Source organism: Protopterus annectens, chromosome 3.part1 (genome assembly GCF_019279795.1).
Source record: "Protopterus annectens isolate FY-2018-M chromosome 3.part1, PAN1.0, whole genome shotgun sequence".
NCBI classification, from domain to species: Eukaryota; Metazoa; Chordata; order Ceratodontiformes; family Protopteridae; genus Protopterus; species Protopterus annectens.
The window spans coordinates 135969648-135984088 of record NC_056732.1 but is presented as its reverse complement, the minus strand read 5'-3'; positions in this window follow the sequence as shown (position 1 = coordinate 135984088).

Here is a 14441-nt window from a genome sequence, read left to right as displayed (position 1 = left end):
TCTCTCTCATACATACATCAACAGTCTCTTATGCTTTCACACACACATACATTCTGCTTTCATGCACGCATTCATACACACACACACACACACACACACACACACACACACACACACACACACACACAGAAACACTTTTTTTATTATTTCTGTGCGGCTCTGTACAAATGATTCATGGCCTGGTACTGGCCTGCAACCCAGTGATTGGGACAGCTGATTTAGATGCAGCATATAAATCAGTAGCAGAACTCCAACCAAATGGAAAACATACTCAACGGAGAGTCAAATAGGTTGAAATCCACTTTAATATATAAACAACAAACAAACACAGTATTGGGTGCTTTTGTCCCTAAGACAATGGGGACTTCATCAGAATACATCACTTGTGTGTTCCAAAATCATTTAAATACACCACAAAAAACCCAATTGGCTTATATTTCACCACTAGGAATTACTAACTAGTTACATTTTTTATTCTCATTTGCTCAATGCCAGAAAGTGAAAAATAAGTAAAAAAATTGAGTAAAAAACTGAATAAAAAATGTTTGAGTAAAAAAAAAAGGTTTTAGTCTTAAAACTGCTTGCCTGTGAAAATATAATTATAGAATATACCTTTACCCACATTAAACCAGTTTGTTGAACCTTGTCATCAAAAAGATTTTTTCCTTTTTAATAAGTAAAATGTGTATATGTATGTATATAAATTGTATATATTTTTCATTGTCCACTTAATCAGTGGGTAACCCGTAATTAACACTACAGCCTGGCCACTTTTTCTTTCAGTACTGGTGTTACTGAAAGGGAATCATTCAATCCAGGGGGAACACAGCAGCTAACCTAAGCTGTCATTGCAATTCTTCTTTTACTCAATAAATTTTTCCAGTCACCCCTATCGAGTTCACAACAACCTGCTCAATTATTCCAAAACTGAATTTAATAAATTCTTTACAAACAGCAGAGTGTTTATACAATGCATTAATTTCTTTTTTGTTTTTGATCTCATACAAATGTTCATATATTCTGTTTCTCAAAGCTTGCTCAGTTTTTCCAACATAAAACCCTGTACAACCTTCACACTTTGCCAAATATACTATCGTTGTGGTAGAACAGTTTCCTTTTTTGAACAGAATTTTGCTTCTCATCATGTTCCCCAGGATAATTTCTACATCCTTAATAATGTATGCACACTGACTACAACACCCGCAGGACTTTGTGCCGGTGTTAACATCATCTCTAGCATGTACTCCATTTTCCAAGATCCTCTTTATATCGCTACCAGTTTTGTTAATAAACATTGGTTCATTCTCCACCATACTGTTGATCTCAGGATTAACTTTGAAAACATTCTAATTTCTCCTGATAATGTCTTTTATTTCCCCCAAAATAGGACTATGTTGTATAATACATGCTCTCTCATAGTCCTTAAACTCCACAAGATTTTCACTGGCGTTACTATTAGGGAGGTCCACACCAGGAAGTGGTTTGGATCTACCCCCTTTCGTTATACACCCCTTCAATGATGTCCTCAACCATCTTAATGGGATAACCTGTCTCAGAGAATATTGTTTTTATTTTAACTAATTCTTCCCAAAGATCCTCAAAGTGGGAGGTCATACGGGCTACACAGATGGCCTGTCCTTTGACTAAACTTCTTTTCTGGGATATAGGGTGACAACTGGTAAAATAGAAGCATGAATTACAAAAAATGTATTTTCGATAAATATTGGACATAAACCCATCCCTAGTATGGGAAATAGTAGTGTCCAAATAATGTATCCTAAAGGGGTTGCATTCATATGTGAATTCCAAAAAGTCAGTCGTATTATTCAAGTATTCTATAAAAGTCTGATTTCCTCCCTTTTCCCTTTCCACAGTATAAATATGTCATCCAAAAATCTTGTATATAACTAGATATATTTCCACAATTCACACTTGAAAACATGTCTACACTCCTATCCCAGTAATACAATGCTTGCATAAACAGGGGCACAAGCTGCCCCCATTGCCACCTCTCTAATTTGTTGAAAGTATTGTCCTTCAAAGTAAGTATAATTGTTTTCTAGAATTATCTTCTAAATACCATGAAACATGACCTATCAGGGCCTCTGGAATTACTATTTAACTGTAGACTCCAAACAAGCTTCAAGCCTCATGAATGGAGAAAGGCAATAGTCATCCCTCTGCACAAAGGTGGGCCATCTACAGACCCTGGAAACTGCAGACCCATAAGTCTCACTAGTCTTATATGTAAAGCCATGGAAAGAATTATCATGAAGATGATCAACAGAGATACAGTAAATCTCCGGACACTGGACCTAACCCAGTTTGGTTTCGTCAAGGGCAGATCATGCCTACTCAATGTGCTGGACTTCTTTGAGAAGGTCATCAAAGCAACGGATGAGGGCAAAATGGTTGACACTGTCTAACTTGATCCGGTGGATAGCCAACTGGCTCACAGACATGACCCAAGAAGTTAGAACTGGGGAGTCCACCTCTACAAAGAGGCCAGTTATAAGTGGAGTCCCTCAGGGATCAGTCCTTGGACCACTCCTTTTTGGCATTTACTTCTCAGAAGTCATTGCCAATGTCAGTGGTCTCTGACTGACTAAATTTGCAAATTAGGAGCTGTCATTGAATCTCACACTGACACAAATGTTCTACAGGAGGGGCTGACACAGCAAACAGCTGGTGTCAGAGCCATGGACTAAAACTAAATGCCAAAAAATTCATAATAGTATCCTTTGGGAAGTCATCCATCTGTGGTAACTATCATATTGACAAAACACCCCTTAGAGTTGACCCAGTAGTTAGGGACTTAGGGACATACATATGTAGTAATCTAGCCTTTGACCATCGCATGTCTATAGTGGTGAGGAAATAATTCTATGTTGCGCAACTTATAAACAAATATATGGCATCTAAGTCCGAGGAAGTCATTGTTCCACTATATTCGGCATTCATCAGATCTATCATTGAGTACAATGCTCCCTTTGGTATATAACTAACCAGGCATGTCCAACAACTGGAATATCCACAGAGGTTTCTCAATAAAAGAATACAGGGCTTAAGTAATATGTCCTATGCAGACTGCCTAAAGGCCCTATCCTTGTATTCTGTCTTCTACAGGGTTTTGAGGGGAAATCTATGCCTGGCATACAGGGCATTGTCAGATCCCACTCTGATGGACCTCCTGTATATCCACAAAACAAACAGCACCAGCATTACCCATTCTAAAGACTTAAACCTTGTCTGTGATATAAATAGGACCTGCTGGAGAGGTAAGTATATATCCCAGATACTACCCCGTCTATGGGACAGGCTCCCCATCCATGTGAAGCAGAGTTCCTCCCTAACCCAATTCAAGTGCAATGTGGACAATTGGATGAGAAACCAGAAATTCATCCCTGGTTTGGCACCCATGTCTCTAATGGACACAGGTAACCTGTAAATGGTTCATCTCCCAAGTCCATGCTTACACTTATCAAGGGTAGAAGAACTTGTCAGAGATTTGGGATGCATGGCTAGGCTTAAAAAGGCCCTTGTGGTTGTTATCCTAGTAAATGCCTATGAACCTATGAACCTATTATGGTCATTAGTTCACAAATGAAGGCTACTTTATCATGACTCATGTTCGAACAAGAAAAAAAGAGTTTCTTCAAAAAGTTCTAATCCCTCACCTTTGGGAATAGAAGTGAACAGATCTTTTACGTATATGGTTAAAAATATCAGAAATCTTTTTGATGACAAGGTTCAACAAACTGGTTTAATGTGGGTAAAGGTATGTTTTATAGTTATGTTTTCACAGGCAAGCAGTTTTAACCTTCATATTGTTTCCCATAAATTACAATTTTGGGGAAGTTGTACCAGACTGCAGAGCTAGGAGTGGTAAACTTTATTCAAGGTTTGGTATGAGGACTTTTCATGCCATTACCTTTTGGGGTATTGGGGATAGTAAGTGGGATATTCTGTAGCGGAGTTTAAACTGAGCTAAGGAAGAATTTAATTACTATACCAGTGTGTCATATGAAGGCCAAGGAGGGATCTAGTGTAAGACTAAACTAATTTTGTTTGGTAACATTTGATATAGCATTTCTCCTGTTGTCCTTTAAAACTACAGAGGGAAGGTTAGAAAGCTTTTATGGTGTTGTAAACCGAATGACAAAACAGGCTTAGTGAGTAGTTTATTATTTAGTTTCCAACAACTATAAAAGAAGAACCCAACCGGAATAATATGATTAAAATCCCAAGAAAAGGCAGATTGCGATGCGAAAGAATGCAGTAGTTTAATATACAAATAAAAACATAAGCGCCTTTACGATAGTTTGTAATTTGTGCTGTACAGTACAAGCTGATGTATATGATTAAATTAGGAGGAGCTAAACTATCTTCGAAAAGCGAAGGTAATTTGTTATATCATTTATTGAACAGCAAGAGGTTTTCCCGTTCGAATCTCGGCTGGAGTGCGGGGAGTGCCTTCTGTGTGGAGTCTGCATGTCCTCCTCGTGGTTGGGTGGCATTTGAAAGACATGCATAAGGGCATGCCTTTATTGAAGGTTGGATGTCGAGCTGGCACCTTGGCGTTCATGAAAATCTACTGCCAATCATTAGCGGACTGGAGTTCCGCTGTGGCGACCCCTAACCAGGAAAAGCCGAAAGACAAACAACAACATTTATGAAAAACAAAGCGAGAAGTGGACCTAATGTGGATCCCTGTAGCACTTCAATATTTATTTTACCTATTTCTGAGAAAGTCTAGCTGAAGTAAAGATGAGAAGTACTGTCTTTAAAATAGCACTGGAACCAGCTCTGAGTATTACTGCCAAAGCTGAGTTTACTAAATTTGGCTAGTAAGAGGTTGTGATTTATGGTTTCTAATGCTCTTGTCATATGCACAAAGACACTGCTACTGCCACTCATATTACAATACATGTTGTTAGTGTCATTGTATAGGGCTGCTCTTGTGCTGAAGGCATCATAAAATTTATGCTGGCCTTCACACAGCAATCCGTATTTGTTGGTATAATCAAAAAGTTGTTTGTAGAAGAGTTTTTCAAAAGTTTTTTTATTAAGGGACAGAGATTACAGATCTATAATTTTTATAATGCATGAATATTTTAACTTTTGGGAGAGGGAATACAGCAGCATGTTTAAAAGGTTTGGGAAAGATATCTAAAGTTAAGGAGAGGTTTATATATCTATATATATATATATGTATGCATATATGTGAGTGGCTTAGTTATGCCAGAGTCGAACAGTCTTGGAATAGTGGAGTGAATCCTACTGAACTTAATTTCAGAAGTATTACTGAATTTCTTTAGCAGTTTTCTGATGTCTTTCCATGATATCTCCTTGAAATTGAATATAGGGCAGTACTCAGCAGTACTCAGCAATACTCAGCAATACTCAGCAGTACTCGGCTAGAGTGTATAGTTGATCAGTGCTGACAGAGTGTGGTTAGTAGTCAGCTTCAAAGAGTACAACTGAATATTTGAGATCAACAGGTTAAATGCAACAGATAGAAAGAACAATAATAACTGATCTCAACACCAGAAATAAAAAACACACTTATTTTAATCTAAATACAAATAGCAGAGCTTTGGGAATAATCCCTTCCTCAATGCATATAAAACACAGTTCAAATATAAAGTTTTTAAATACAGCACATGATCTCATCACCCAATAAGATCTCAGCCTGTCATACAGAGAACCTAAAGTTATGCTAACATAAAATTAGCCCTATATGAATTGGAGAGTATGCATGTATTTGGTTCAACAAACAACTATACTGATAAAATTCTATTTTATAAATGCTTTGTTGACGATATTTTTTTTGGTTTGGAAGGGTGATGGATATACTTACTAATACCTTGGCTAAGCATATTCATGACAATGGTACAGATCATGCATTTAAATTTAGAGTAATACAAAGGATATTTTTAACATAACAGCTGGTTGTTGTTGTGTCTTTTGGCTTCTCCCGGTTAGGGGTTGCCACAGCGCAACTCTGGTCCGCTAATGATTGGCAGTAGATTTTTATGTGCCAAGTTGCTGGCCCTGATGCACAACCTTCAACGAAGGTACGCCCATTCACGCATGTCTCCACACAGAAGATGCTCTAGCCGAGAATCGAACAGGACGTCTTAATGTGAGGTGACAACGCTACCACAGCACCACCACCGCAGTATTAACATAAGATGTGGTGATGCTCTAAATGCCAATGAACTAGCTAAATACAGGTGGATTTTAAAATTACAGGCTGACTGTGCACCATGATTAAATGCTTCATTTGGTTTAAAACCTGTATTAAAACAAAAGCAAATGAAACTGAAGCGAATGTCATAATTGACTGCCTGTATCTATTCTGCTTTTTTTAAGATGCTTTTGAATGTACTTTTTATATGTGTTGCTGTGTCTTTAAACTTTAGGTTCTCTGTATGACAAGCTGAGCTCTTATTGGGTGATAGGATCATGTGCTGTATTTTAAAACTCCATATTTGAACTGTGTTTTATATGCATTGAAGAAGGGGTTATTACCGAAAGCTCTGCTATTTGTATCTGGATTAAAATAAGCAAGTTTTTTTTTTATTTCTGGTGCTGAGATCTGTTTTTTTATTTTTATTGTTCTTACTTGGGGTGTGCTTAATACTCAGCAGTACTCAGCTAGAGTGTATCAGTACTGGCAGAGTGTGGTTGTTATTGAGTAAGCTGTTGGGAAGGAAATGTCTTTGTACGGCTTCAATAGTTGAAATCAGGAAGTTTCTATAGTATATGATGAAGTCAGGTTTATAATTTAAGGAACAGGAGTGGTTGCCATTACTTGGGTCAGTTATGAAGTGTATATTTTAATATTTTGGCATAGAGTAATTATGTGATTCATGTGTCTAAGGTAAACTTATATTGCCCAATTTATGCATATTCATTGCAGAAATAATGAGTACTCATCAATTCTTCCTGGAAATACAGGCACCAGTGAACAAGACTTATCAGGTCAACAAAATGCAACCAGTTAATAAACTGGGGTACTATATATGCAAATTTCCAAATGTGAGCCCACAAACTCTGGAATAAAATAATATGCAATGTTTCTAAAACAAACAGATGCCAGCATGATTCTGCTGTGGACTAACTCCTTGGGTTACTGATTATTCATCTCTTTGTGTTTATGCTCCTACAAGAACCCAGTCACTGCGTTATATATGGTAAAATGTGAACCTATTGTAAAAGTAGTACACCTGTATAAGAGAGCTTAGCAGAGTGGCAGCTGTGTGTCATGTGACACTGTCAGTCTTGCAGCCTATAGAAAATTGTGATGCTGTTGTGACCTGTCTGCATAAACACATTTTCTATTTGCTGGGCCCCTTTATCTATAATAAGTATTTTAACTTGGATGCAACATAGTGACACAAAACACTGGATGTTACAACATGGTATCAGACAGGCTAAAGTTGTTTCTGACAGATTTCAACAAAAAGTTGTATTTTTATTCTACTCAAAAGTAACCTGCGGAATTGTTCTCACTAACACATATGCTTAGCCAAAACAGTATGAAGATGTTTATAAATCAACATAAAATTGTTGACTAAAAAATACACAGCAGCCACCCTACTGTGTGAACACTGGGTTTAGATGATTATCACTGTTAAAATGTCATGCATAAAAATGGGAAAAAGGAGTTATGGATGCATGGATTGATGGATAGATGGATACGCTTGGATCTATCTACGTGCAAAATGCTGAGTGAAAGTATGATAATTAATAAAAAGCATTTAGTTATTACTTTTACTAAAGCATGCAGATCAGATTAATATCATATTTCAACTTTTTCTACATCAAAATGTATCATTTTCTTCTTTCTTTATAAAGAATATTCTGTCTGTATCGCCTCAGCATTACCTCTCTTTTGTAACATCCATCTATGAATCTTATCTAAAAACAATATTTTACATTTTTTATTTTCTATAAAATGTTAATTTTATTTATCTTATTTCATTTACATTTTGGAGCATTAGATGCCGTTATCATCATCAACAAGCCTCTTTTTCACATTTTGTGCATGGGTCGGGTATTGTATTAGTTGTTGCCCTCTCTATCTCTTAATTCACTGCCACTTTCCTTCCTTCTTTGACAGTCATGCCTGTATGTCACAGTCTTTCACACAATCCATCCATCCATCTCTTTGCTGGGCATCCTTGTTTTTTCTTGTCTTCTCCCTGTCTCTCCCAAATCTTCTTTACCAAATCATCTTCTGCTTTCCTGCAAATGTGTCAGAAACAACATAATCTGTTGTCTTTGACCTTCTATAATTTAAGCTACGTTGATTTCTTCCCTGATGTTATCATTTCTTCATCTGACCCACTGTGTGCATCTTGCTATCTGTTGCACGCACTTCACCTACATCACCTCTACCTTCCCCAACTGTTCTGCCTTCATTGCCCAGGTTTCCCTACCATCCAGTAGTACTGGTCATACCACTGCATTCTACACCTTACTTTTCAGTTTCTGGCATTCTTCTATCACATACTACCCTGATAAATTTGTGCCAGTTGACTGCAGTCCCACACTCTTCATTCAGACTTCCCTTCTTCTCAATCATCTCTCTCTCTTAGATACTCGAAGCTGTTAACCTGTGCCACCATTTTCTGTTCTGTTTCAGTTTTCAACCTATTCTGATTTCTATTATTGGCTGCCATGACATCTCTCTTGTGTGTATTCAGTTTCATTCTATGTGCCCTCAGTATTGTGTTCCATGCCTTTATCATCTGCAAAGGTTCCTGACAGCAGTGGGCTCAGAACTGAAGCCTGATGCACACCCACTCCCACTGGTAACCCCTCTGTGAGTCTAGATACTGTTCATAATTGTGTTACTGTGTCCTTGTACACAGCCTGCACTAATTCTACCAATGTCTCCGGGACTTTGAACCATCTCAGGACTGTTAAAATCAGCTTTCATGGGACCAAGATTTAATTTTACTCTTACTAAAGTAGCAAGACATACATTTTATTAACAGCATTAGAAGAGATTTTTTATTGCTTTCATGGAATGCATTACCTTATGGGAAGAGATGGATGTGCATTACAGATATGTTGGATCAGACAAGTTGCATTTAAGTCATCTTGGTAATATACTCTTGTTAGGTAAGCTTATAAGAGTGACAATAATCTGTTTTTTGAAAAACAGTTCAGGAGACAGACACTAAAGTCCAGAGTAAGAGGGACTTTTTAAGTTTTTACATGTATAGTGAATGTAGCTTGAATAATAAATTTCAATTCTTAGAAGCTAGATCATCTACTGTTCATAAAGATATTGTTTTGGTAACTGAAACATGATTTTTGGACACTAATAAACATTTGGAGCTACTTTTCTTTAAGGGCTTTCATAACTACAGGACTACAAGAAAGGGGAATGGACTTACATGCTAGTTTTATTCATAAAAGTACTTTGCAATAGTTGCCTTGAAAATATATATGAAAACTAAATATGCAAATGTATGTTTATTCTATAGATCGCCAAATCAAAATAAACCAAAGCTTAAGGGATTCAGTGAGATTCTCTCACACTATTTTAAAATGATTATGATAGTTATGGGTGATCTTAATGCACCAAATGTAATCTGGAGAGATAGTGAAGTCGGACATGTGCCATGGCCCACGGGTGATCTCCTGTACGTTAGTGTGGAACAAGGATTTGTTCAGATAGTTAAAGAACCAACAAGAAATAGCAGAACTCAGGACATTATTTCAGTAAGGGATATTAATATCCTTAAGGAACACTCACTGGATCTTAAATTGCCAGGATATGATCATTTAAATATGTCTTGAAGTATTTCTGTACATAAAGCTGATGTTGAAGAGACTGAAGGAATTAAGAAAGCATTTTATAGAACATATTTCACTGGTTTAACAGAGGAACCAGAATATTTGAAATAGGAAGGAGTTATGCATGCTAAAAGCATAAAAGATAAATGGGTAATCATCTATGATTATGCTGATGGATCGCTTGAGAAATATTTACCTACAATAATGATTAATCCACAGTCTTTACTTCACCTATGGTGGAATAAGACAAGAAAAAAACAAAAACCTCTATAAGAAATGATATAGTGCGTAAAGCAAGGAAAATACAGAAAAAGAAGGAACTCTTAAGAGGTTACTGGCTACTACAAGAATAGAATACAAAAAAAATGGCAATACACACAGCTGATAATAAAAAAAAAATTAAAGCATATTAGACAATGCAGGAAAGAATCTTACTCAGGATTCAATCTTAATGTAGAAGATTATCTGGCTGCTGCTGCTAACCATTTAGCTAAAGTGTTGTTTTATGGGATTATACATTTTCTTGGTAATAGGAATGATATGGTCTATGATTGTTACCTCAGTGGAGATGAATTTTGCCCCTTAACATCAATGGGGACTTTGGATAAGGCCTCAGAGCTGATTAAACCACACATATTTGCTTGGCCTGATGGTTTGAATGGATTATTTCATAAAAACATTGAATGTATTCTTTCTTAAAAACATTATTCAGTTTATCACCCCTTGCCTGCATTTTCTTTTTCAGAAATCTTGGAATGCAGTTTTTATTTCTTCAGTTGGAAGAAGGCTGTTTTAATTCCATTATTTAAAGGAAGTAATCCAGGGTCAGTAGATGATTTTTTTAAGCCTGCATTCTGGGTAAATGTTTTCAGAGGGTGTTATTAGATCCAATAATGGAAACATTAATTTTTAATAATCACTTTCAGTATGGATTTGTTGTTGGATGTTCCTGCCTTACAAATCCTCTATGATTTTATCAGTTGGTTGAGGAGGCACTGGATGCCAGTTTATCAGTAGATGTTGTGCATATTGATTTTGCAAGAGCATTTGAGATTATTTGGCATAATGACATTATAAGGTTAATGGCACAGAATAAAATAAAGGACTTTGTGTTCAGATGGATGAGGAACTAGCTATATGAAAGACAGTGATGAATTAAAAAGCTTTTTATAGGTGTCCCACAAAGGCCTGTTCTGAGACCATTGCTGTTTTCCATCTTTATATCTAAGTTTCCAATCTCCAAAAACATATTTATAAGCAAGAACACTGATAATACTAAAACTAGATCTATAATAACAAGAGTAGAAGATTAGTGTTACATACAAAGATACCCCTCAGTAGTAGACTCTGGTCCTAACCCAAGTGGCTTTGCATCACTGCCCTTCAATCTTGCCTTCTGGATACACATGATGTCCAGCCTCCTTCTTACCATCATGCTTCCCACTCTCAGTGAGCTTATGTTCAGTGTAGCAATTCTTAGTTCATGTTTAACAGGTTGAGTGATTTTACATCCAGCTTTTGCTCAATAAAGCTGTCCTAGGTGCTTTTAGCTCACAGGTTCCTCAAGCATGAATCTTTTTGTTAGAAAAACATTAGGGGTCACTTCTGCTGTATGAGTTTTAAAAATAAGCTCTGCTTGTTTTTTTTTTTTTTTCAATCCTTAGTCTGTAATATCTTCAGTTTCATTTAGAGAGCCTTATAACCCATCGCATTGTTGACCTGCTGTGCCCCGTCCCCCCCTTTCTCTGTCTGCATGTTCATACTGTAGCTGTATGAGAATCAGCAGAGCTGTATATAACTCTGTGAGATTAAATGGCGTGCTAAAATATTAAGAGAAATGGTAACATGACTGTTTTAAAAATAATGGTGACAGAGCTATGCATTATTTAATATTTCTGCTCATCTGTAAATCTTATTTTTAATTATTTCTTCTGTTTATTGATGTTTATTGATGCAGTTTTGCTAACTAGGTCCCTATTATAAATTGGCTATGCCCCATCATACTAAGCTGATTCTCAACTGAAATATATAAATAAATAAATGTGTAAAAGCTAACACCTAAGACAGGTTTCCATTGAAATAATTATTTATACAGATTTCCTCTTGAAAAGTGAAAGTGTTTGTTGCTGTACGAGTTTGATTTGTTTGTGTATAGCTTGAAGCTCTACAAAGGCATTAAGAAAGGATGTCACTGCAGAACTGGACATTAGAACTGCAGCCATAGCTACTTTCTGTGATTTCAAGACTCAGATAAGGCAAAACACTGCTTCAATAACTGGTGCATTCAAGTGCTTAAAAACAAACTGTTTGAATAACAGGGTTAAGCAGTTAATCATGACGTTTGCATGTCACTGTGGAAAAATGGTGCACTATTTTGACTGCAGGCAGTATTTAAGAAAACTATCTACCCAGAAAATAATTGATCAACTGACTGTTGCAGATACCAGATGAATGAAATTGTCGATAAAGTAGAACAGTAGCTTGCCGGGCAGTCAGATTTATTAGCAGGAGCTTGTTAGAGAGCCATGCTCCCATTCTTTGGATTATTTTAGTTAATTGCCTTTTTTGTACTTGCAGGCTCTTCACAAAAGTCATTTATATTTACTTGTTTCTCTCTCTGAAAGGATATTTCCACAGACAGTGGATTGATCCTGGTATTCTTTAGAACTTAAGCAGTCATATTCTGCAGTTCATATATGACTAACTGCAATATGAGTTCACTTGATACTCAGCAGATGATAATTCAAGGATTCAAAAAACATACAAATCATAAACTGGTAGCCTGCTAGTGAAGGAGTTACACGTAGATAGAGCTGGAACTTGTAGGCTCTATTTGCACGATGTTCAACTTGTTCAGTCCTGATTATCATAGAAAGTTATTGCCAGTGCTGTTTCTATTATAGCACCTGCACTGATTTACTTGTTGCTCTTTTTAATTTTCCCCATGGTTGTGTGACCATGGAGCTAGTCCTCAAAAGTAATCTGGGGAGCTGGGTGAAAGGGGCTTGTCTCCCTGCAAAAAAATAAATAAATAGCTGTTATTGTTTCTTTTATCCTGACAAAGTAATGCTCAGATGTGTTTATCATTTAGTCGTAGTTTCTTTAGATATATGTTTATCATGCTCTCTATCTATAGCTCACTATTTGCATATCAATAAATACATCATTTTACAATCACAGTACATAATCAGTTGTTTAATTGCATTTAACACTGTACATTAACTGATGCAAAGAAGTATCTGTACTCTCATTCCAGAGTAATACTGAAGTGGGCATTTATTAAGCAGTTACTGTAATACACTGCTTGTGTTTATAATCTTAAGTGCTTTGATCAAGTGGGGGCTGAAAAAGGTCAAAAGGGTCAGAAACCCAGACCACATATCTGGTTAAAATTTTGAAATAAAATAAAATAAAATAAAATAAACAGAACATTTAATGGACTCTGATCTTTTGTCAAAATGTAGGAGTTCTACAAATTTGAAATATGTATAAGATAAACGGAATCTCCATATGATTATAGGATTTAGTGATATAAATTTGAAGTTAATGGATCTGACTTGTCCAGAAAGATTATATTTTTCTGACAAAATGACAATTCAGACAAGGGATAAAGCCTGATAGCAAATGTTGGATATTTACTGTACCTCCTTCAAACTGGCATCTTGCGTATTTTTTGCGAATCCCCGTAGGTATTTCAGATCACTACTGGACAGACACATGGGAGCCCCTTTCACCAGGTTTGGAATAGAAAGATATTTATGTTTTAATCTTTATTGTACTTCTTTACTGAAGAAAAACGTAGAACAAATATAGATTTAACAGTGCAAGCATCCAAACAGCAGAAAATAACAGCACAATTTTACAACTATTGTCATATATGTTCAAATGACAAAATGTTAATTATTTATTAGTTGTAATCTCAGCACATAGGGTACCAAATAGCTGCTATTAATCAATTCCATGTTTCATCTAAAACAGGTGTTACCCTTCATTCTACAAATATACCTTAAACTCATAAATTACTCCATTTATCAAAAAATAAATCTCATTGAGCAGGTATCACTTGATGGTAGGTTGTATCCTTGAAGGAATGTTAATTATATCCTATATGTGAACAGAACATTGCCTTGACCTGATCATACATTCAAAGGAACATCGATTCATGGGTGTTTACTAGGCTAACAACCACAAGGACCTTTTTAAGTCTAGCCATGCATCCCAAATCTCTGACAATTTCTGGTACTCTTGATACGTGTAAGCAGGGGCCTGGGAGATGAACCATTTACAGGTTTCCTGTGTCCATTAACAAAATAGGTCCCAAGCCAGGGATGAATTTCCTGTTACCCATCCAATTAACCAATTTACACTTGAATTAGTCTAGGGTGGAAATCTGCTTCACATGGGGTTGTCTCTGGGATGCATACCTGTCTCTCCAGCAGGTCCTATTTATATCACAGACAAGGTTTAGGTCTTTAGAATGAGTAATTCTGGTGCTGTTTGTTTTGTGAATATGCAGGAGGTCCATCAGAGTGAGGTCTGACAATGCTCTATATGCCAGGCATAGATCTTCCCTCAACAGCCTATAGGAGACAGAATGAAGGGATAGGGCCTTGAGGTGGTCTGCA